This window comes from Mus caroli, chromosome 15, assembly GCF_900094665.2.
Source record: "Mus caroli chromosome 15, CAROLI_EIJ_v1.1, whole genome shotgun sequence".
NCBI classification, from domain to species: domain Eukaryota; kingdom Metazoa; phylum Chordata; class Mammalia; order Rodentia; family Muridae; genus Mus; species Mus caroli.
The window spans coordinates 89,029,385-89,051,492 of record NC_034584.1 but is presented as its reverse complement, the minus strand read 5'-3'; the positions used below and the strand labels follow the sequence as shown (position 1 = coordinate 89,051,492).

The following is a 22,108-nucleotide window of genomic DNA, read 5'->3' as shown; positions in this document are numbered from 1 at the left end:
TTAAGCACGGAGTTAAAGGGGATGGCTGTGTCTGACCCTAGGATACACTCCAGTCTGCATTTACGCTTGAAATATTAAAATACGGCCCAATTTTATTCATTGTTATTTATTAGGAAATATTCAAATCATTTATCCATGAATTATTCATTTAAGTGCTTGCTGAATTTATTGTTTCTGAGACATACTAATGGTAAAAACGTCAAAAAAATGTTAAAGACTATGTGGTATGCATGCAGCTTATGACACCAAAATAACATGTTCTATCAGAAGAAAAACACACGTTAGCAGTCAAACAGAAGGGTTCCCAGTTGAAATCATATGAGTGATGGTTCCGTTACCATTAAGGAGTCTTACAGCAGATGACCTCAGAAACTGCCTTATGTCCCAGAGAAGTCTATCACTGGTGATTGTAGTTGTATGTTATGTCCCTTCTCACAAGGCTTCCTGCAGGAGCTGTCCTGTGTGCCGTGCCTTTTTTTCACCTAGAGTCATGAACTTCAGTACAAATACTGCCCAATCAGCGTGTGAAGCAGACAGTGACCTGCTCTTCGTGGGAAGTGCATATGTTAGTATAAGATCCTGCTGGAGTATGCAGGCTGTACTCACCAAGTTATTGCCTCCCTAGGCCACCTCTTTCAGATGGGCCTATAAAGAATTGTTTTCAATAATTGACTCAGCTTCCTGACGTGAAGCCGTGACACTTTTATACGTAGGATTCTTTTAAAGGCATCATTTCCTACATCTGAATCCCACAAACGTATTTTGCATATGAATCAAAGGTTTAGGTTCAGGTTAACCTTCTAAACATACAGAGTTTGCGCATCTAATTACCACAGAATTTGCTGGACTAAAATCAGACCCCACTGATGCAGTGGTTCTCCAGAATTTTTATCCGTGGAGACTTATTTCTTCATCTCTATTTGCAGACGTACAAAGGCACACTGTGAACTTCTGTTCTTCAGCGCTTTGCTGATCAGATTTCCTGGGAATGACACCCTGTGCTGGTTCAGGTTCAAAGTAGATACTGGGTTGTTTTAGACCCTTCCCTGATGTGAGGGCAATGGTCTAGAACTTTGATGAATAAGGGCCATGTCCAGTCTGGCATATCTTCCGTCTATTTAAAAGTCACATGATGAGGTGGGAAAATCTGTCATGGCATTATACTAATTTAGCAATGACATATTCAATACTGAAATAAAAATAGCCGCCAGGATATTTAGTCTTCTTCAATTATCCCTGAACGTTGAGTCTATGTGCAGACAGTTCCAGGGTGTTTCTAAGTAGCTTTGTGTAACAACCATAGACTGAGCACAGGCAGAGGCTGGAAGCTAACCCTGTGGTTTACCTGTAGCCTTGACTTCCCATTGTCTGTGCCTTCTCACCCTGACCCCAATCCTCACAGGTTTTTCCTGAGGTAGGTATAATCTACATTGAGGTTTCTAAAACTCATGTTCCCAGTGATTTAATTTTTTTATATCCCTGAAGTCAGTTCTCAGCTGCAGTAAAGATGCTTCTCAGCCCAGCTTCCTGCTTTCTAAGTAGTGCCTCCCAGGGTCTCTGGAAACCTTAACCTCAAAGACCCTGAAGTGAACATATCACTTCTAACTGGACCAGGCTCTGTTCCTCCCCATCATGGCTGGTGTTGTAGGAGGCGAGGGTTCTCTCCACTCTCCACTAAACATCATCATACAAGCACCATCACATCACCCCAATATTGCGTTTTCTCCTCGTGACGGGGTGTTTTATTGCACCCTTATGATAGAGCGCATATTGCCTTATTTTATAACCAATTAAGATCCTTGAGGAGTTGATCCTCTCTGTCTCCTCACCTTATTTTGATTTGTAGATACTAAACCCCACAGTCATGGGATATATCCTGTTTGCTGTCCTATCCTTTAACTTTAGTATATGGTCCACATCTTGGTGGATATTCTGTAAATAGAGATGTAAATGAATTCCCAATTCAGTGATGAGGGAAATGGTGTACTACCTTCCCTGATGGACCATTTTGCATGTTAGCGTAAAGAGCTCTGTAGGATCACCTGCCTGTCCTTAAACATCTCAGGTGAAAATTCCTTTTTTTTTACATCTTGTCTTTTTTTTTTTTTTTTTTTTAAACTCCATGCTGCCTGCTCCACCATTGACTGTCTGACCACCCTTCGTCAGGTCTCTGTTTTGGCTGTGCTCACACCTTCAACTGCACATTAATCCTGTTAGCTGGAACAGTGCTGGTTGTGGACATTCTCCATCTCTCAGGGGGAGGCAGGCATCCAGAGGGTGGTGTTTTCCAAGCACAGAAGGGCTGAGCTGTAGCCTGATGGAGCTGGATGCATGGAAAAGCCTAGGAGGGTCATTGGCTGTGTGTCTGTCTGTGCTAAGCATGGGCTGGAATAAAGAGTTTCCACCTTCGCTCAAAAACAGGCCTAGTGAGCAGGCCATTCACTGGTGCTTAGGATTTCGCTTGAGAAGTTTCCCACAGAAGTCTCTTCCCCCTCTCATTTAATCCGTTTCTGCATTGTGTCTTAGTAAAAATGGCGGAAGCGATTTACTAACTTCAAAAGGGGAGTTATGCGTGCATTCTTTATTGAGCTAAATTAATTTTTCATGGACTTTTTAGCCACTGTACAAAATCACCCACATGAAGAGCATAACTCCGTTTTTAATTAAGCATCCAAATATTCTCTGAGATGTTTGACTTGGATTTAGGAGGCTGATTACTCCTTGCATAACTCAGTACAATGTGCTAGAAATGTATGCGCCAAGATCTCTATTTATTGCCCATGGCTAAACCCCAGCAAACATGTGTCTAGTGATATGATTAATATGCAAAACTGTCTTACACAAAATTAAAGCTTTCATAATGATTTAGTACATAACACTAAAAGATCTGACAGTCTCCTACAAGCAACTGCTTGCTTAGATGAAATTAAAATGTTTATGACTGGAAAAGAGTATGTATTCAAATGGCAAATTTGAAAAAAAAAGAATACAAAATGAAATATCAAAGAGGATACCATGCATTTTGGTGATAAATGGCTCCCTTATCCCTCTGTGTAAAATGGTGAGTTTCTTATCCATAGATCAAACCATGTGATGAAATTAGAGCTACTTTTAGTGAGTAGTTAAATAAACATAAGTTTAAGTTGTATTTGCTTTTTAATATACATAGTTTCAAACAGAAGAAATGAAGCAAAAGGCAGATGAGTGTCAATTTATTTCAAAATAACTTCAAATGGCTTAGAGCTTATTGACCTTAAATTATACATTGTATATTAATATGTATCAGCAATTATAAAATAGTACTAGGTGGATAGTAAAAATCTTTTTTAGTATATAATTATATCCTGATAGAAATATGTATAGCAAGCATTGTTGGTGCTAATCAATCAGTGATAAGGTTGAATCATATATTGCTTATATTTGTAATCTTATAATTTTATAATCTCTTACCTTATAAGGTGAATATTGAAGAAGCTTGTATTAATTTGTGTCACTTTACATGGGAAGGCTAAAATATTAAAAGACAAGAGAAAATCTGGAATACAAACTTTTTTACTTTTTTTTTTACTTTTGCTTAACAAAATTACATGGTGGAGTTGTATCGCCCCCAAATTCCATACGATTATAAAATAATGGGGACAGTGTGATGCAGTCATCAATCAATTGTGTTTACTGTATGAGGACCTGGGTTCTGTCCTGTCTTCCCTGGTGCTGGAGTAAGGGCAACAGAGATCATCTCACCAAAACCTTCCAACTGTAGCACTGGCATACATTATCTTGGATACTTAAACATACCTACTCTTTATAGCAGTCCTTGGACTCCGTTATGTTATACTATGTTATGTTATGCTATGCAGCATAGCATATGCTACACGATGTTATGATATGTTACTTTATGTTATGTTACGTTATGCTACGCTATGCTATATGGAAGTGTGGTCTTCCTTGCAGCATTTAACCCAGGGTTCAAGAACATGAAAGTGAAAGCCAGAGAAACATCAGCTCAAGCCCCAGCTCTTTCACCCACCTGCCCTCTGACTTTTCTCATCCACCTGCTCTGTGACTTTTCTCATTCACCTGCCCTGTGACTTTTCTCATGCTACTTCACCATTCATGTCTTAATTTGCACACAGTAACACCTTCCTCCTTATTCTAGAGATTAAATAGATCAGGCCAGGCAGCGTGGTATTTAAGATTTGACAGGTGCTGCTTGGGTGGTATTTGATATGATTATCGAGGCTTTGACGCACCCCTGAGTTATCTGGATGCCCAGGAATGCTGTCAAAGAGATTGTTTTCCTTTACTCAATCACAAACAGCTTCGGTATAGTTTTACTATTGTTTAGTAGTTTAAAATATTTGATTCAGAAATTTCAAGCCATTCAAGGAAATTAGTTCAAATGGAAAGCTTCAATCTTTCAACCTTAATCTTTATGAAAATGTAAATGCTATTCAGTTTTCTTTAAAGTAACTCTATTAGACATAGTGTTGCTTATCTGCAGTCCCAGTATTTCAGAGGCTGAGGCAGAGGATTAATGCGAGCCTTAGGCCACACTGAACTACTTCACAAGTACCAATCGACCCAGGACTACATACCAAAACTGTTTCAAAATAATCCTAAAAATATAGTTCTCAGTGTCCAAGGTCAACGTCACTCTTCCAAGTTCTTCTGATTAATTAGAAAAAAATCCTGCTCACTCTTTCCCAGTATCAGTCATGTATAATAGATAAAAGGCGTGATGGGGACCTTTTTTATACTCTCACTGTAAGGCCTGCCTAATTAGCACTAGGAGTGAGAACACTCCATGAGGCTAACGCACGGGAGAGAATGTTCTCTAGCTGGCACAGAGCAGCTTTTCAAGAAAATAGGACAAGTGGAGCACGCTGAGAATATCAAAATGTTTCACTTTAATTTTTTAAAATGTTGGTTTGTGTTAAGTGTTTTATTTATTCTTTAAGAATTTCACAATATACGTTTGATCCCATATCGTCCTTCCTCCAAGTCATCTCAAATCTTCTCCTACTGCTTTCCCCCACCACCTGGTTTCATGTTCTTTCTATCTCTTAACCACTAGACCAATCCTCCCAAAATAAACAAAGGAAACTACAGGGAGTCTGATTTGTGTTGACCCACCACTCCTGGGGATGGCTTGTCCTGGGGTGCAGTGATGTACCCAGTAAGGCTCCACAGAAGAAAACATATGCCCCACCCCCACCCCCGTGCCCTCACCAATTGCACATAGGTTCCTGGCTAGGGAACTTTGTGTTCACCACCCCTTCTCAGGCTGGGATTTGATCTTGTTCCAGCTTGTACAGGCCCTGTGCATGCTGACTCTGTCTCTGTGAGTTTATATACATATCTGCTCTGTTATGTCTGGAAGATACTATTTCCTTAGAGCTGGCCCTCTAGCTCTGGGGCGAGAGTTTCTGAGTGGCTCTTGGCAGGTGGGAAAGGTGATGGGGAAATGTTTTCTTGGAGATGCAAGATTTAGAGGAAACAGAGGCACAACTGCTGGACCAACCCTTGCTGTTTGCTTATTGGGTGGGGGAAAAAAGTGAGAAAATGGACACATGACACATGGAAGGTATCCTTAGAGATGTGAAGATATGTGGAAGGTATGCTTAGATATGTGAAGAGCTGAAACAGTGTGTGGGTGTAGGAGTCACTGGATTAAAGATGGTTTAACAGGAAAGAAAGATCCTCTGATCACAAGAATCACCTATGGAAAGGAGGGGGCCAGCTGGGCTGGTCCAGCAGAGCATGGATGACTGGATGCTGTTTGTTTCTTGTGAGCTCCTGGGATTCTGAATGTCTCATTTCCTCATAGTATTTATTGCTGCAAAGTTCCCCTCTGAGGCCTCAGTAGGCCCCAGTAGGCCTCAGTAGGTGGGTGGCTGCCATGCCTAGGTACAAACCCTCCCACTACCAACTGTGTATGTAGACTGGGGCAAATTACTTAAGAGGGTTAATAATTGTCCTTTCTAAACTGAGAAATGGATGGCTTAATATCAACTACAGCAATGGTAAGTGTTCCTTGTTACTGCGACCTTACCTCTAACCCCTATAATGACTAAAGGGGTTATTCGCAGATGGGGGAGCTAACTACTACACTAACTAGTACTTTGCTTTGATCTCTGTAAGGCCGGTGGAGGAGGGAAGTAGGAATCATGGGCAAGTTGCTCCTGCTGCACCATGAGACGGCAGAACGCCCTCGCAGCAGCCGCTAGCATTGTGGAACGCCTGTGCCAGTTTCTCTGTACTTAACAGTCATTAAGCCCCTGCACACACCCAGCATGACCGGAAGTTTGTAAGGAGGCAAGAAGTAAATACGGTTCCTTTCTTTGAAGCTTTGTACTCTGACTGTCTGACTGCACGGGGGAGCATTTTATCCAAAGGACAGGGAGAGGACCGGTGGCTCCAAAGCAATCCCCAATACCTTTGAAGTGACTGTCAACCACACATTGTGTCTGGCACGGCGACTCCAGGGGAAACTGGGAAAGGGCTCTCAAAGAGTTCTGAGCAGCAAGCGTCAGTCACAGGAGACTTCCAGATGGCTTTCCGCTGCTGGAGCCCAGGAGGCGAGTCCATAGCTGATTAGATGTGTAGAGAGAGCCCCAGAGGTTTCCACAGCCAGCTTTCTTGGTATCCACGTCTAAACATTAGTATAAGACTGAGTAAGAATGAAGTTAACCTTGTGGGTCAATTACAGTAAGTGAAGGAACTCGGGTCCTGGTTGGCTCAGACTCTGGTGTGTCCCTGGCTTAGAAGGTTCTCTTTGCATGGTAGCCTTTATGCAAAATGCTCTCTCAATTAAGGGATTTTTTTTTTCTTCAAATTTTAAAAGGCTCAACTCCAGTCTTACAAACAAACTACATCTTCTCCTTTTTGTGAACAGCCACTTATATTTTTACTGGTTGCTACTTCTTAAACTATTTAAATCAACAAAAGTAAAATGACTGATTATAACTGGGATTTTGACTGAGGATCAACTAATGAACCTTGTAAAAACATTAACTCTGTATTATTGTTATTATTATTATCATTATCATTATTATTGTTATAGTCATGACCATTAGTAGTAAAACCAGATAACTTAAAACCCAGGTGCCTTTGACCCATCCTGGGTGGGCCAGGATTAAGAGTTCCGTGTGTATTATGAGATGCTAAAGCCTTCATTCAATGACTGAAGAGAAGGGCTCTCCATAAAGCTTAAAAGTGGATTACAACTGGTGGGAAGTTGATGTCCCTAAGCAGAACATTACACTGAGTGAGCACTAACACGGACTGCCTGACTAACAGAAGGAAGAGCTGCTGTTAGCCTATATAAGAACTGTGGGCTTATATAGGACTATGGTGAAGAAGACTTAGACTTTATAAGTAGTGAATATTCATAGAATTAATCAAATCTTCAGGAGATTTACATTCATGTAAGGAGAATAGGACAGAGCGCAGTCCCTCAGTGCCCTGCACTTGCTCCCATTGTTGGCTTTAGACTGTCCCCTTCTTCAAATTACCCTGTCAAACCACATATATTTTTTTTTAATTTAATTCATTTTACATCCTGATTGCTGCATTCCCCCCCCCCCAACCAACCCCACATGCAGTACCTCTCCCTGTGCCCCTCCCTTCTCCTCTGAGAATGTAGACTTTCCCATTATTCCTCCCCCCCACACACACACACACACTCTTTCACTGCCTGGTACATCAAGTCTCTGCACGGCTAGGTGCATCCTCTCCCACTGAGGCCAGACAAGGCAGCCCAGCTAGAACATATTACACAGACAGGCACCAACTTTAGGGATTGCCCCGCTCCAGTGGTTTGGGGCCTACAGGAAGACTGAGCTGCACATCAGCTACATATGTGTGTGGGGCCTAGGTCCAGCCCGTGTATGTTCTTTGATTGGTGGTTCAGTCTGTGAGAGCCCCCAGGGGTCCAGGTTAGTTGACTCTGTTGGTCTTCCTGTGGAGTTCCTAACCCCTTCATGGCTCTCAATTCCTCACATATAACTTCTTAATAAATGTTATCTGTGTTCGTATTTCTTGGCCTTTTTTTTTTACAGAGTTTTATATTGTTAACCACTATCTTATATAGTAGGTCTTTCCATCCCCTCTCACTTTTAGAAGCAAAAGCTAAAGTCAGTGAATTGCTGCCCAAGGTCACAGAGTTATCAAAGTGAACAGCCAGGAGTTCAGTGCAGGTATGTATACATCCAAAGCCCGTGTCCTTGCTATGGAGGAGCATGCCCGGAGGAACCTTCCGTTTTATTTTTTTCTTCATCTCCATGGTGTATAAAGAAAGAATTTGATACATGCAAATCACATGTAATGCTCACAGCAGGGTAGTTAGGATATTCATCTCCTCAAACATTTATTAATTTTACAGGTGAGAGACTTCAAACTCTCCTAGTAGACTGCAGGTACCTGACAGTGCTGTGGAAAACTAGAATTGAGTCCTCCTAAAACATTAAGGCTAGATTTTCAGTAGTTGATCCAGCCCAGGCAGTGTGCTCACCAGATCTCACACTGCCTTAAAACTTACACAGCGACATGCTTTGTTAATAACTTGTCCCCACGCTTCAAAAATGCATTTGCTTTCTGTCCCAAAGACCTGTCCCTGCGCGAGATCAGTTCCTTCTAGCTGGCATGTCTGCCACCTCACAGCCTTTTCTCTTTGTAGCTTGTTCCTGTCTGTTTTGAAATTTTATGTGTTCTTAGCATATCTTTAAACCTTTAAACTTGCTCTCTCTTTCTGTCTATCTATCTTGGTGTTGTCCTTCTCTCATATATTACCTGTCAGTCAGTCGGATACCCAACCAATATGTATCCATCCCATAGTCTCTTTACTTCCTGTGGTCTCTAGAGATGAGAGCAGAAGCATGACCACCTTCACCCTCCACTTTCCAAAACCAAGGCCCTTCTGCTGTTACCACACCCACCCCATTGGTCCCCCTCATACACACTCTCCCTTTTGAAGCATTCTTTTAAAATCCCGGATACATCAGTTGGTCACTAATGAAAACCCGGCCCACTCCCAGTGTGGTTTAATTAGCTTGTATTCATTAATTCATTTTAATCACATCAACTGCTTTCTTAAATAAGTCTAATTATTTTCAACATCATTTTTGAAGACACACACACACACAATGCTTAGTAGCGGGATTAAATAATGACCCAAAGTCACACAGCAGGCATGTGCTAGCCCTGAATGTTTACACCTGGCCTTGGTCCACTGTTGTGTCCAGATACCTCATATTTTTCTGAGAACCTCTTCTTGATTTGTGCAGGAAGCATTCCTTCTCAACATGTGCATCCCCTGATGCTGTGCCCCATTTCTTAGTCATAAAATAGAAGATGTTATCTTAAACATTTACAGAGCCTGATTCATTGCTACAAGGGAATCAGTCTAGTAATTTATACAATACTTTTTATAGCCAAAAAAGAAAAATACAGATCTAATTTGATAATAACTGTCATGAATTTCATAAGCAGACAATTTTAAGACTTTCTTTTGACTTAATACTTAATACTTCCAGCAGGACCTAGCATGCATGCCAAAGATCTTGGGAGACAAACCTAAACTACATTAGGAAACTTGTGTAAGTGTGACACTCAGAGGCACCTGCGCTTCCAGGGATGTTGGCTCTAATAAGAAAAAAAATCACTGGTGGAAAGAAGCAAGTGTTCTTAGCTGGCAGGAGAGACAGATGCAACTGAACACACAATTAATGATCCACAAAATGCTATCATCAGCATGTGAGAACTCTGCCTCCATATGTGTGTGCAAAGAGAGAAATCCATGCTGATGACCTGCATTGCAGAGAGTAGATTATAAACTCTACTCTAGGAGTCAAGCAGTCATTGATTTGACATAAAGGAGAGAGCTTAAATAAAGTGAGGTGGGGGTATTTTCTCAAATCGGGGAACTATTGAGTGCAGTGAGGCTAAAACCAGAATCAATCTCTTCAGTAGCAGACATAACAAAATACTGGTAGGAAAGGGTGCACTGCTCAGTGTGCAGAAACATAGGGTCTCCCAGAATCAAAGTCGATTTTGCAGGTTTTCTGTTAGAGAAATTTAAAATAGGCGTTCTAGAGAGGAAACATCAGGTCAAATTAGTGCCCCTTTCTGTTTAAAAAGATTACAAAGGGCAGACACACCACCCTGCTGTTTGGATTAGATGCCCTAAGGGAATATTTTTGTGCTTACAGTTTTACCCATTTTAAAACTTGGCGGACTCTGAAGTGTGACATAAACTTTAATTACCGTTGGTGCTCAGAGTTTCTGAAATGCAGGCAGAGCAGCAATGCCTATCACGTGGGAGCCTTGGAGTCAGAATGCTGCTGTGAGCTCTCAGCTCCTCCCGTCTTGGGCAAGCAGCTCCATGCTTCTGTATCTCTGCTTCCTCCTCTGTGTAAGACCAAGGGCCTCTCCTCCCAATGATGGCCAATTAGGCCATCCTCTGCTACATATGCAGGTAGAGACATGAGCTCCAGGGGGTACTGGTTAGTTTATATTGCTGTTCCTCCTATAGGGTTACAGACCCCTTCAGCTACTTGGGTACTTTCTCTAGCTCCTCCTTTGGAGGCCATGTGTTTCATCCAATAGATGACTGTGAGCATCCACTTCTGTATTTGCCAGGTACTGGCATAGCCTCACAAGAGTCAGCTATATCAGGGTCCTGTTGGCAAAATCTTGCTGGCAATTGTGTCTGGGTTTGGTGGTTGATTATGGGATGGATCCCCAGATGGGGAAGCCTCTGCATGGTCGTTCCTTCTGTCTCATCTCCAAACTTTGTCTCTGTAACTCCTTACATGGTATTTTGTTCCCCATTCTAAGGAAAGACGAAGTATCCACACTTTGGTATTCCTTCTTCTTGAGTTTCATGTGTTTTGCAAATTGTATCTTGGGTATTCTAAGTTTCTGGGCTAATATTCACTTAACAGTGAGTGCATATCATGTGAGTTCGTTTGTGATTGGGTTACCTCACTCAGGATGATGCCCTCCAGATCCATTCATTTGCCTAAGAATTTCACAAATTCATTGTTTTTAATAGCTGAGTAGTACTCCATTGTGTAAATGTATCACATTTTCTGTATCCATTCCTCTGTTGAGGGACATCTGGGTTCTTTTCAGCTTCTGGCTATTATAAATAAGGCTGCTATGAACATAGTGGAGCATGTGTCCTCATTACAAGTTGGAACATCTTCTGGGTATATATGCCCAGGAGAGGAATTGCTGGATCTTTGGGTAGTACTATGTCCGATTTTCTGAGGAACTGCCAGACTGATTTCCAGAGTGGTTGTACAAGCTTCAGTTCCACCAACAATGGAGGAGTGTTCCTCTTTCTCCACATCCTCACCAGCGTCTGCTGCTAAATAAGTTTTAAGCAGTGTCAGTGAAGTCAGTTGAAAGAAGTTATAGACAGAAAGTTAATTTGATGTTCCCAGGGATCAGAGTAAACAGGGAGTCATTCTATCCTGGGCATTGTTTCTGTCTGAGGTGGACCAGGTCGTGATGCAAGTTACACAATATGGTGAATCTACAAAACACTGATGAACTGGTGAATAAAAATATGATTAAATGGCAACTTCTATCTCTCTATCTGTCTATCTCTCTATCTGTCTATCTCTCGATCTATCATGTATGTATCTATGTATCATTATGTATCTATCAATCATCTATCTATCTATCTATCATCTATGTCTGTCTATCTATCTATCTATCTATCTATCTATCTATCTATCTATCTATCTATCTATTCTATCTATCATCTATCTATCTATCTATGTCATGCACACATGCATAACATATACATACTCAGGTGCACACACATATGCACATGCACATACAGCCATAATAATAATAATAATAAAACAAGTAACCGATGGCTCTCACTCAGCCTTACACATGTCTCACTCAGGTTTTCTCCTCTGGCATCTCCTAATGTCAAGTAACATCCACGAGCTTTCAGAACAAGAATATCAGCTATCTTCTTCGCTATGTTTGGTTTCCAGTGTCATAAAAGGAATTACCCACAGGAAACCATACTCCTAGACAGCCTCCAAAGAGGAGGCAACTCACCTTGGCAGCCTCTCAGGAGCAAAGACGGGGCAGGAACATTTCTTATTACAGACACTCACAGTCTTAGCAGTAAAAGTATGGTGTTGGCAATCATTCTTACTGCCAAGTGGATGGTGTCAAAATGAACAATCCAGATGCAGAGTCTGTCCACCACTACCAGATGTGCCTGCATGTGTTACATTCAAATCCATTGAGTTCAAGCACTCTGGTACACACACCCAAATCTAAGCCAACTCAGAACTTAAGAAAAATGTATTTATATTTATAATCCAAAGTTTCACTAACAGTGAATTTGAAAAAAAAATCTAAGTATTTAAATACAAAAATAATTTATTAAATTGTAATTATTTGGGAATGAAATCTGTGCTCTCTCCACCATAACTGAAACAGAATGATGCTCGCTGGCTCCCAGTCCTCTGTTTGACTCTGTGGTTCTATAAATCACCATATGCAAGTCATCAGATATAGGAACAAAAACTGTGGGTGCCTGTCTGACACTCTGGCCCTTGATGGCCTTGATAGGAAGATCGGAACTGTTTAGGTCACCTGGGTTACATGGAAAGTTTGAGTCCTGTGTGAGCCACATAGCTAACAGCTCAAAAGCAAATACAGAGGCACACCATCTCAAAATAATTTTCCTTTACTGAACGATGAAAATACAAGTAAAACACAAAATATTGTATATATCATAAGTTATATAATACGACATACAGTTGATGAATTGTGATGATTCCAAAATGTAAGTTATCTTAGGATGCTCTTGGCCACTATCAGGAGTCCTAATAATTATTTTTAGTCTCTTTGAAGTCCAATTAGAGCTAATAAAGGCTGTAAGTACATGTTTTCTGTGCATCTCTCTGACTTGGCACTGTATGTGACAACGCTGGGTTATTTTGCATGTCAGTTTTGCATGCCTTACCCCCTCTGGGCACTGAAAGCACATCACCAAAAGAAAAGAGAGTGGAGCCCGTGGAAAGCATCCGATCCTGACAGTCTCCTGAGCACAGCCTGTGAAAGTAGCAGTTCATTTCAAGATGAATAACACTTGAGAAGTTCTTGCTTTCAAAAGACTTCTATGTGTATGACATCTCTAATAAACACATATGACATGTGTGACATGCGTATGTACAACCACTCTTCACGGGCTACTGCTTTTGCTGTCAGCGAGTAGCAAACCTGGAAAGGGTTTCATTAGTCATGTGACTGACATGTGACACAACGACTACACATGAACTATGTTGCTGACTTTAGTACAGCCCCTCAACCAGAGCACGAAATTCTTGGGCTCAATTTTCAGAAAAACACCAACTCTGTGCTAGAAATGACTGCTGGTGCCCACTTGATATGTAAACTCCAGGCTTTTTAAAGTATACTTATGCCCTATGCAACAGGCACACACATGGACTACGCAGATGGGATGTTACATGCACCATCTTGTCACTTATTTGCTCATGGTCTATAGGTAAAGCATGCATTTGGCTCTATCTCAGTCCTGAGATCTGCATCATAGTCCCAACGAAAGGGTGGATGGATAGATAGATAGGATGGATGGATGGGAGAATGGAGGGAGGGAGGGAAGGATGTGAGGATGGGTGGGAGGGAGGGAAAAATGGAGGGAGGGGTGGAAGGATGGGAGTACAGATGGGAGGATGGATGTAGGATGGGAGGACAACAGATGGATGGATGAATGGATGGATGTATGGTAATTTACCATGTTCTTTTCATATAAAAAGACATTTACATTGTATTCAGATTTTTCCTATTTCAAACTGGTGTAACGAGTATCACCATATGTATGAGTTTGCAAATGTGAAAAACATCCTGTAAGTCTCTCTTCTCAGAATGAATTGTGCAGTCAACATGTGTGAAGCTGCCAAACTCCCTCAAAAGGAGTCACCCAAATATATTTTCACTGTGTGTAAGAATGGCAAGAATGTTCTCAACTTTCAAAATGCCTTTTAATGAGGAGAATTTAATGAAAAAAAAAAAACAGCTAAAACTTTACTTGGTCTCAGGAATGTCTGGACAGACAAAGCCAGAGAGCCCTCTGACTGTACCAAGTCCTGCAGTCGCGGTTGTCAGAAGGCACATTGTGCTTGTAAGATCAAGAGTGCTGATTCACAGACAGGCAGGGAGACTGCTCACACTGCATGGGAAACTTAGCAGTGAACCACTTTATTCTTGCTTCCTCGTTAATATGTCCCACTGTGCCATCTTTCCTTGCCCAGGAGCCAGATAACTAAAGCAAGAGCAATTGTCCACAAGATTTATAGTCTTTTGCTCTCAGAAAAGCAGAGTGAAAATAAACCTGAAAAAGTTACCCCCAGAGAGCATTGGAAAAGGAATCACAGACAGAATAATTCTAAGAACAAAATCTGTTTGCTTTAAGGGGAAGTAGAAAACATGAATCAAATGTATTTTTGCTCCTAATTTTTCCCAGAGAAACAACTATATAAATAAGGGCAAGCTACGACAGTCCACTTCATCTATGAATCTGAAAGAGTTGGTTTCTAAACCACAATGGAGTTGTTGATGGCAAAAGTGTCCATATTACAAGATACCGGATTACACGGTTGTTTTCTCAACAAGTCTTAAGGAAATCATCATAGTTTATGTGACACATTTTTATATACTGCTCTGTTATCAAACATTTGTCCTGTGAGAAGATGGGTCCAACAAGCTATCTAAGTAAGTTCAGTGTTTTCTCATGGAGCATAAGTCGTAGGAAGAGAGAAGAGAGACAGATTTTCAAATCTAACTGTATAGCTGCCTCTGTAATCAGAGCTGAAGGTGCTTCTGAAATATGCTATGGGGACCGTGACCTCTGCAGTCTGTTGGGAAAATCATCCTTAAAGGGGTGACACTCAAGCCAAGGTGTGGGAAATGAGTCAGTTCTACTTCTGAACACCTGAAGCATGTGAAATCATGTGTAAGATGTTCATATTAACAGGTGTTGTCTGTCTCTAGGATTCAGCTTACCAAATGATGGTTGTATAACATTCTATATATAAAACTGTCTAAATTGTATACTAGAATACATTCTAAATCTTGGGTATTCTCATTACTAGTTCCACATAGCTAATGCCTAATAAGTAGTTCAGTTTAATTATTTATTTGCATACTAGCTCATTAACGGCTAAAATGAGCCTGTCAGTAATTCTAAGTCCCGTGACCTTGTGGTCATTCAGATACGAAAGCTTCCTATTCTCATGTAGTTACATCTTGGGAATTTGTCATAGCAACTTGCACATAAATAGTACATTATCTAAAGTACTATTGTAAGAACTAAAAGAGACTAATGTTGCAGAGTTGGAATGCTGGTAAGTAGGAAAATCTTTTCTGAATTAAAAGGTTGATATTTTGTATTTTATCCCACTTTGCCGTCCCCACCTCCCCACCGTCACGTTCTTTGTTTATCCTTTGCTCTCACTGTAGATTTCTGCATCTGGCCAACTCTACCCTTGCGCCACTCTTTCTTTGGCGTGTTCAGTATGTCTGTGGAAAACCCAGCCTGTGTACTCATTTTTCAGTTCTTTGGCCTCATCTCCTTCCCCTACCTTGGGTGCATAGTCTTACAACTGTACCCCTATTCTCTCGTCAGTTACAAATATGTCACTGCCAAGATGTCATTTTTAAACTTTCCACTGGTCCATCTCATCTCCTCTGCTGTCATCACTCCATCAATGGCTCAACTTTATTGTAAATGTTAATCCTTTGATTTCAAGAATAGAGAATCTTTTAATATTTTGGTATTCCTCAACTTGACTCTGTGCTTCATAGTAATAATACAATGGCTGCCTAATCAATATATGCATCCCTTTATGACTATGTTGTAGCGTGTCCCTCTCTCTCCATCCATTGTATTATTCAGAAAGCCATACACCCTAGTCAAATGGGATCCTTGGTATCCCCCCTTCTACTCCTGAACAGCTAACTAAGAAATGTGCACCTCCTCTGCCTGGCTACAGTTTAAGTTCGTGAGAACTGAGCCTCAAAAGGCAGTGGAGAGGTACCACACCCAGTGGTGCCTAGAGCCATTTCATACTCAGTTTCATCTCTTCAGCTTCCCCTATCAAAGTCAACTCCTACCTTTGCCTTGCAACTCTTAGGGACCGAAGTAACTAAAGATGGGGAAAGAGCCTGGAGATTTCAGGGATAAACTGAAGGATCTAGTTTGTATTTTTTTTTTCTACAGCCTACTGAAAACTGTCTGCTGGACTATTGTTCTTATTTAACACAAGTTTAAACTTTTGTTAAATTGAATTCAGAAACATCTCGTGGCCATAAGGTACAATTTCCAGGCTTCCATTTGCCTTTGCTCCCTCTTGTCTCTACATAAGACTGTCCAGTATATTTATCTGCATGATCTCTGAGTTCAGCTTAAGATCATACCATCAGCCATGTTTTTCGATACACATTTATTAACTTACTGTCTATTATGAAGAAAATGGCTTTAAAGCATTTGAAAATCTTACTCTGACTTGAAACAGAACCTGAATCTTCATGATTATGTTTTTGCAAGGTAAGTCATTGTAACAAGCCACTTAGTGGCTCCAATGTGTGAAGGTTTCAATCTGTGACTTGCCCTGCAATGAGCCACTTTTTCAGCCTGCTGTTGTCCCTGTGCAAACCAGGATAGGGGCATACAGCACACATGTTCATCCATGTGCTGTTTCTTTTGTTTTTTGAGACTGAGCACAAAGGTGTGATCTGATGCTCCAGCCTCCGTCACACTTCTCCCACAGGCCTGCACCACTGCGCCTCGCTTAGAGATTTATTCGTAAGGGTGTGTGACAATAAGATCATTAGCAAATCCAGCGCCTCTCAATGCAGCCCATTACAGGCCTCCATGCATGTAATCTACAGTTACCAAGTGGGCAGTGCAGAGTGCGAACCCACATTGCCTTTATGTTTTAAATTCAATTTCTGGAGAATGAAGAATACTGATTTTTTTTCTGTAATTATGAACATTTGAGTAGCTGCCTATTAGTGACACTGTGGTAAGTACAAACTGATGGCTTAAATGCAGGCTCCAGTCTACAACTATAAAAAAAATGTATTTGTCTACTGAGAAATCTGTAGTTAGAAACATGTAGAAATTACCTATAATAAAAACAGAGTTGCTTACATAATTGCCTGAAGCATTAGGAAGTTGAAATGTAACTGTTCTCTGGCAATATTTATACTTTAAAAATATATGCTTCAAAATGATGTTGCCGTGTAATTGTTTCACTACAGTAATCATTTTGTATTCATATCCTTTTCTGCACTGACTTTAAAATTACCAGAATAATCTTAAGTTCAGACTCAAGTCAGTTCTACTTCCCAGGCACTTGAGAAGTACTCATTTGTTCCATGAAGGAAATCAAAATGCACAGCTCATTGGCAGGAAGGCACCCAGGCTTCCTTATATTGATTTTTTTCTTTTAGAATTTAAAGCCAATTTCCCAAATTCAGCAAACCTAAGCCTTCTGGTTTTGATTCCTACATTAGTGTATGAATTGCTCAAGAGAAGGATTTATATTTTATAAACTCATAATTATTTTTTAGCAGTAAAACCAGCTTAAGGAGGTAAATATTGTTTCAAAATGAATTGTTTCAAAGAACGTGAAGTTGAGTGTAGGTAGAAAGGATCAGGGAAGCGTTGTGGGAAAGTGGAAAGAATATGATCAGGATATACTATATGGAAAAAGGATACAAATGTAAACTGTTTTCATGAGGTTTTTGGAGAAATACACATTAAACTCATTCATAGATTTTAATACATGTATTATTCACATATTCTTGCCTAACATCTAAAAACTCAATATGGATGATTTTGTGAACGTTGGCTATCTATGAGGTGTTAGCTGTACCTTGCATTTTAAAGGAGTGTTTCTGTGGAACTTCAGAATTTAAAGGGCCAGGTCAATGTTATGAAAAGGGAAAGATAGGGGCCTGAGCTTCATAAATGGTATTACTCCTAATTCTGTGTTCTTAGAACCCTTTCGATCATCCCCAAGTGTGTTATCTCCACGATGAGTGATCCCCGTAGTAAGTTATCCCCATGGTGAGTCATCACTATGATGTCATCCCTACAATGAATCATCCCCATGATGTCATCCTCACAATGAGTCATCCTCACAATGAGTCATGCACATTATGAGTCATCCGCATTATGAGTCATCCCATGATGAGTCATCCCCATAGTGAGTCAAACCATGATGAGTCATCCTCTTAGTGAGTCATTCTCATGATGAGTCATCCTCGTGGTGTTTGTGTTACATCTTGCAGATCTACGAGATGAGGTGGTGAAGGTCACTGTCACTGGCCCCCCCCTAACGATATCTTAACAGACATCACTTCCTCTTTTCATCACTGCAATTCCATAAAATTATGATCTCTACCGATGAATCTCAGAGTAGGGTCTGGAACTAAGACTGGCTCTTAATATGAAGGGAGAAAGCATCCATTCGATCTGATTCTGAGGAAGCTTCCTCTCTCCAACACAGACACATCTCTACAGTCAGTTTTTCCCACAAATACAGTCAGAACTTAGCTTTGATTCCTGAAACCCCAGTGACCAGCATATATATTATTACTATGAAAAAAACTACTAAAGTAACCTCAAAAAATGCCATTGCTATCAACATTGAATACAGGCTCACAGATTTGTAGAGCAACTGAACCCTTAATGGCATTTGACCCCCTTAGGAAGTCTTTGAGATATGTCCACGTTGGGCCAAGGCAAGTGAGACTTAAAGGTGCTAATGGGTTTACTTATTTGCTGCCTTCTGGTCTTACCCACCCACAGACTGACAGCAGCAGGAAATATAGTCCTGCCTTCTATGCCAAATGTGTCTCAGAAAGAACTGATCATGTTGATCTAATAGAGTGCGAAAGAGCACTTTAATTATGTTATGCTAGACGGTTTAGAAACTAAACTTGAATTTGGCAGGTAATCGTCACCTTAAAGAAGACAACAATAAGTATTTCTGTTTGGTATACACACAAAAAATATTTTGCAAAAACTAAAAAATAACATTTCTAAAGTTGGGATAGACGTGATGGAGTTAACGTCCTGGGTTCCACTCCCTTTCTCCTGTCTGAAGATCTTGGAGGGCAGGTGTTAGGCCAGTGAGCTGAGTGCTATGCTTGCTTCAGAGCTAAGTGGTTCTCCTGGTGCCACTGGTTTGGGAGGCAAATATTTGCTCACGTGCTTCAACAGATTCAACCTGACGTTTAAAGTAATTTCCTAAAATTTCCTGTAAATGCAACAAGGCTAATCTGATGAGAGCATGCAAGCTCCATGAGCTGATTCAAGTTCTGCGGGGTTTTTAGTTTGGTTTTCTTTTTATTTGTTTTGGTTTTGTTTTACTGAAATTCGGCAACTACCTGCTTGAATCTAAGATGATGTGTTCTTAATCAGAAAAAAAAAAAACTGGGTCTACTCACAAATTCAGAGTTGAAATAAATTCGATGTAGTACTTGTCAAAAGATGGCTTGTATGCTCTGGTGTTTTGGATAGTGAAAATCAAAAAAATATTGTCAAAATCCATCACTGTAGGCTTCTCTGGGTTCCACGCCTGTATGAATACAGTAACAGCAAACAGAAGAATTGCTCACAGAAATGCCTCTGAGAAAAACCAAGTTAGAACTAGTGGGAAGGCTTTTGAAGACTTCTGTGTCTCTGTAAAACAATGAGAGAACATTTCACTGCCCCAAGACTTTCTTCTTTAAAAATTCTCGAGAATGCAAACCAGGAGAATGGTGTTTTCTTTAGGAACAGTTTGCTGCATGCTAAACCTTTTCACATTGTTCTTCTGACTTCAGTCCTAGGGGGCAACATATTTACCCAACCCCCGGCATAACTGCTCTTTCCCGGGGCTTATTTACCTCAAAAAACTTAGCCTGGGGAGAAGCTTCATTGCATCTGTTTGCCTACCATGGGTTGCTCTGAATTTGGTTCCCAGCACTGCTAAAAATAATTCTTTTCCAAATATCCGTTGCTGGGCTGTGGTGTAGAGCAGTGTTACAATACATGCCTGACATGTAAGAGGCCCTGGCTTCAATACCTAGCATTGACATAGATGAATGGATGGTAGAGCAAAAACTACTTTAATGTTCTGATGTTTTAGCAAATATAATCAAAATGCTATATCCAAATGTATCATATATGCATACATCACATATTTATCTTATATACATATATCTATATATCACATATAAATATGTGTGTAGATACATAATTAGAATCACATGAAATCAGGACAAGAGGAAAGGAGAATGGCTGTGGAATGTTCTTGCAATAGGAATATATATATATTTCCCCAGTACAGGGGAATGCCAGAGCCAGGATGTGGGAGTAGGTGGTTTGGGGATCAGGACAGGGGAGGATATAGGGGACTTTTGAGATAGCATTTGAAATGTAAATAAAGAAAATATCTAATAAAAATTGTTTGGGGGGGGAAAGGAATATATATGTATATTATATATGTAATATGCTATATATGTATATATATGTATAGACTCTAAATATTTCAATTTAGATATGGCATATTTTAAGATTCTAATTATGTTTACAATAGTTATGAAAGGAGAGATGCCACTTTGAAGAAATATGCTGCAATCTGGTGTTCTGAAACCCTAGTAGGAAGGGATGAAGAACAGCCTGAAACCAAAACTATGGAGTCAAACAGCTCAACTTGTTAGATACTTCCCTACTGTCTCTTCTTACAAAATAATACTTGGTGCTATAGGATACTGAACTATCAGTATAGCTCAACTTTTACTCCAAAGATTTAAATTCCTAAGAGGGGACTGAAAGTATAGAGGCTCTCTGAGTGCACAAGCGTTCATAAAATTCAAAACAAACAAACAAACAAACAAACAAGCAAATCAAAAAACCTAGAAGTTGCTCCAGTTGTGGAGAACTAAACAGAATTCCAAAATGTATATCCCATTTGGTTGAGAAAGCTAAGCTGTGTAGCTCAGGACGTTAGGATACTTGAGATACAAGCACACAGACTTGGTACTTTGCTTGGCATGGTTTTAACTAGCACACTCTAGGAGTAGAATATTAAAAGGCACTTTCCTGGGAATAAGATAGTGATGGTGACGGTGAAGGCGTTGGTGATGAGGATGATGTTTGCCATTTTACCCTTAGCCTTAGAGGGGACAGAAGCCTGAACACTTTCCTTAATGACTTGCAGGTGTGCTACACAGCGCTAAGGGTCAGTCAGAGCCAGTGTGTAGCTCAACAGAAACTTCAACCCTCAGTCTGTCTGGGGCAGGGACAGGCCTGACACATCCACTTACATGACTAGGGTGGACTAGGACACTAGGGAGCGAGGGTTCAGCACGTGACTTGAAAGGGCAGGGTATCCTTTGCAGAGGAAACTGTATGCCAAGGATCTAGGATGGGGGCATCATGGCACAGCTAAGGGATGGCAAGTAGGCCAATGTGCTGGGCAGAGGGCCAGTAGAGTGTGTGCTGAGGCGTTTGAGGTCTGTGGAAGCAAGAGGAAATGCAACACTAATGTTTTGGTTAGGATCCACCAAAACAAAACAAAACAAAACAAAAAACAACAAAAAAACCCAATCTTGTGTTTTATTAACTATGGCAGGTTTTACAGGGCCCAGGGGTTGTTTGGGAGCGAATGTGGAGAGAAGCATGGGAGTAAATGGGAAATTGAGGAGAAGTAGACGGTCTACTTGAAGACAGACAGACAGACGCTAATGACAGTGGTGAAAGTTGTGTGTTTTTCTAATTTAAATGTATTTATACATTCACTTTACAATCCAATATCACTCCTTCCTCTCCTTGCAGAATCCCCCCCATGCAAATCATCCTCCCATTTCACCTTACTCTTCTTTTTCTCGAGCCCCCCCTCCCCGGGGGGTGTCATCCCCCTCATAAACCCCCAACCCTGCACGTCAAGTCGCTGTGGGACTAGGTGCATCCTCTCCCACTGAGGCTAGACAAGGCAGCCCAGTTAGAGACTGAGGGTCCACTGGCAGGCAAGCAATAGGCTCAAGGACAACCCCT

At 40.8% G+C, this 22,108-nt stretch overlaps 1 protein-coding gene across 5 annotated transcripts in view; it reads left to right on the top strand.

Annotated features, from left to right (window-relative positions):
- The window catches only part of Nell2 (neural EGFL like 2), a 297,672-nt gene that overhangs the window by 221,361 nt on the left and 54,203 nt on the right, over positions 1-22,108 (top strand). The gene's annotated exons all lie outside the window — the stretch shown is intronic.